Genomic DNA, 4,088 nt, shown 5'->3' with positions numbered 1-4,088 from the left:
ATCGAGTCAGTTACTGAAGCTTGTGCATTTGTCACATAGTTCTCGTGTTATGGTTTTCATCTCTATCAGTTCTTTTAAGGTCATCTCTGCATTGATTATTCTACTTATTCACTTATCATTCTTTTTTCAAGGTGTTTAGTTTCTTTGCACTGGTTACATAGCCCCTCCTTTAGCTCTGAGAAGTTTGATTGACTGAAGCCTTCTTCTTTCAATTCGTGAAAGTCATTCTACATCCAGCTTTGTTCTGTTGCTGGTGATGAGCTGCATTCCTTTGGAGTGGGAGATGCGCTCTGATTTTTTGAATTTCCAGCTTTTCTGCATTGCTTTTTCCCCATCTTTGTGGTTTTATCTGCCTTTGGTCTTTGATGATGGTGACGTAGTGATGGGGTTTTGGTGTGGGTGTCCTTTCTGTTTGTTAGTTTTCCTTCTAACAGTCAGGACCCTCAGCTGTAGGTCTGCTGGAGTTTGCTTGGGGTCCACTCCAGACCCTGTTTGCCTGGGTATCAGCAACGGAGGCTGCAGAAGATAGAATATTGCTGAACAGTGAGTGTTGCTGTCTGATTCTTGCTCTGGAAGCTTCGTCTCAGGGGTGTACCCCACCGTGTGAGGTGTGAGGTGTCAGTCCGCACCTAGTGGGGGATGTCTCCCAGTTAGGCTACTCAAGGGTCAAGGACCCACTTGAGCAGGCAGTCTGTTCGTTCTCAGATCTCAACCTCCGTGCTGGGAGATCCACTGCTCTCTTCAAAGCTGTCAGACAGGGGCATTTACCTCTGTGGAGGTTTCTGCTGCTTTTGTTTAGCTATGCCCTGTCCCCAGAGGAGGAGTCTACAGAGGCAGGCCGGCCTCCTTGAGTTGTGGTGGGCTCCACCCAATTCCAGCTTCCCAGAGGCTTTGTTTACCTACTTAAGCCTCAGCAATGGTGGGCTTAACCTACTTAAGCCTCAGCACCCCTCCCCCAGCCTCGCTGCCACCTTGCAGTTAGATCTCTGACTGCTGTGCTAGCAATGAGGGAGGCACTGTGGGCATGGGACCCTCTGGGCCAGGTGTGGGATATAATCTCCTCTCGTGTGCTGTTTGCTAAGACCCTTGGTAAAGTGCAGTATTAGGGTGGGAGTTACCCAATTTTCCAGGTGTTGCGTGTCTCAATTTCCTTTGGCTAGGAAAAGGAATTCCCTTCCCCCTTGCGCTTCCCAGGTGCCACGATGCCTCACCCTGCTTCAGCTCTCACTGGTTGGGCTGCATCCGCAGACCAGCACCAACTGTCCAACACACCCCAGTGAGATGAACCCAGTACCTCAGTTGGAAATGCAGAAATCGCCTGTCTTCTGTGTCGCTCACACTGGTAGCTGGAGGCTGGAGCTGTTCCTATTCGGCCACCTTGAGTGCTCCACATTTCTGGATATCTTATCAGAAAAGGCATCTTTGTTCAGAAAGGCCTCTATATTTTCAAGGATGTTTGTATAGTCAATAGCCTTGGGAAATAGAGACAGTGTCTTTCTTCAGAGCAAAGGGCAGATTTGTTATCTGTCCAAAATAGTACAGACAATTTCTTCTTTTTGAGTAAACATCAGGAAGGTTTACTACCTTTTATAGAACATTCAAGGTCCCCAAGTTCAGAGTTCTTCAGTTGTGAGGTAATCCCAATGTGTCCAAAACCACATCACGTTGCTGGAGAGGCAGGGGAGATGAGAGTAACTGTGTTCTTCTTTCAAACATATGTCTTTCCTAGACTCAAATAACCCTTTTAATCTACCCTAAACCCCATCAGTGTATTTTTTGTCTCCATTATTGGAGTTTTATCCCTAGAATTTCAAATATTTAAAAATCTTCCATGCTTCTACTTACTTTTTTGAATATATTAAATATACTTATAGTAAATATTTTACTGTCCTTGTCTATGAATTCTAACATCTGTGTCAGTTTCCATTGATTTTTTCCTTCATTATGCATTGTATTTTATTGCTTATTTTCTCCTTATTTTCATGCTTGTTTTTATTATATGCCAGACATTGTAAATTTTACCTTGTTGTGTGCTTGATTTTTTTTATTCCAATAAAAATAAATGAGCTCTGTTCTGAGATGAAGTTAATTTACTTAGAAACTGTTGGCAAATTTTGGGTCTTGCTTTTAACATTTGTTAGGCAGGGATCAGAGAAGTGTTTATTTCACAACTAATTGTTCCTTACTACTGAGGCAATATCCTTTTGAGTACTATACTCAATGTCCCATAATTTTTTATTTATATAAATTTATGGGGTATAAGTGCAATTTTGTTACATGTATAGATTGCATAATGGTCACATCCTGGCTTTTAAGGAATCTATTACCTGAATCACATACATTGTACCCATTGAGTAATTTCTTATTCTCCACCACCTCCCACTCCCTCACCCTTCCTAGTCTCCGTTTTCTATCATTCCACTTCTACATACTTATATAAACATTTTTTAGCACCTACTTATGAGTGAGAACATGATAGTTGTCTTTCTCTGTCTGGCTTGTTTCATTATAATGACCTCCAGTTCCATCCATGTTGCTGCAAAAGATACACCTTTATTCATTGTTATGGCTGAATAGTATTTCATTGTGTTTATATGTCACATTTTCTTTATTCAGTCTTCTGTTCAAGGACACTTAGGATGATTCCATACCTTTGCTATTGTGAATAGTGCTGTAACAAATATAAGAATGCAGGTATCTTTTTGATATATTGATTTCTTTTCCTTTGGGTAGACACCAAGTAGTAGAATTGCTGTATCAGATGATAATTCTACTTATACTTCTTTGAGAAATTTCCATACTGTGCTAATTTACATTTACACCAACAGTGTATAAGAGTTCCCTTTTCTCTACATCCTTACCAACATCTGTTAGTTTTTGACTTTTTAAATAATAGTAATTATGATTAATGTAAGATGATATCTCATTGTGGTTTTAATTTGCATCTCTCTGGTTATTAGTGTTTTTGAGCATTATTTCATATATCTGTTGGCCATTTGTATGCTTTCTTTTGAAAAATGTCTGTTCATGTCTTCTGCCCACTTTTAATTTTTTATTTAGTTTTTTTTCTTTGCAATTTTTATTTTAGGTTTAAGGGTTGCATGTGCATGTTTGTTACATGAATAAGTTGTACATCATGGGGGTTTGATGCACAGAGAATTTTTTTCACCCAAATAATCAGCATAATATCCCAATGGGTAGTTTTTCAATCTTCATTCTCCTCCCACTCTCCACCCTCAAGTAGGTACTGATGTCTGTTGTTTCATTCTTTGAGTCCATGTGTACTCAATGTTTAGCTCCCACTTGTAGGTGAAAACATGCAGCATTTGGTTTTCTGTTCCTGCATTAATTCACTTAGTATGATGAACTCCAATACCATCCATGTTACTACAAATGATGATTTTGTTCTTTTTCTGTGGCTATGTAGTATTCTGTGGTATATATGTACCACGTTTTATTTATCCAGCTCACTATTGATATGGGCATCTAGGCTGACTCCATGTCTTTGTTATTGTGAGTCATGCTGCAATGAACACATACATGCATATGTCTCTATGGTAGGATGATTTACATTCTTTTGGTTATATACACAGTAGGGATTGCTGGGTCAAATGGTAGTTCTAGTTTAAGTTATTTGAGAAATCTCCAGACTGCTTTCCACAGTGGCTGAACTAGTTTACATTCCAACCATCAATATATAAGCATTCCCTCTTCTCTGCAATCTTGTAAGCATTCATTACTTTTTTACTTCTTAATAATAGCCATTCTGATTGGTGTGAGATGGTATCTCATTGTGGTTTTGATTTGTATTTCTCCTAGTGATTGGTGATATTGAGCTTTTTTTTCATATGCTTGTTGGCCATTTTTGTGTCTTCTTTTGAGAAGTGTCTGTTTATGTCTTTTGTCAATTTTTAAATGAGGTTGTTTGGTTTTTGCTTGTTGATTTGCTTAAGTTCCTTATAGATTCTAGATATTAGACCTTTGTCAGAGACATAACTTGCAAATATTTTCTCCCATTCTGTAGGTTGTCTGTATACTCTGTTGATAGTTTCTTTTGGTGGGTGGAAGCTCTATAGTTCAATTAGGTC

Source organism: Trachypithecus francoisi, unplaced genomic scaffold, assembly GCF_009764315.1.
Source record: "Trachypithecus francoisi isolate TF-2019V2 unplaced genomic scaffold, Tfra_2.0 Lachesis_group9, whole genome shotgun sequence".
NCBI classification, from domain to species: Eukaryota; Metazoa; Chordata; class Mammalia; order Primates; family Cercopithecidae; genus Trachypithecus; species Trachypithecus francoisi.
Note: the sequence above shows the minus strand (reverse complement) of the source record.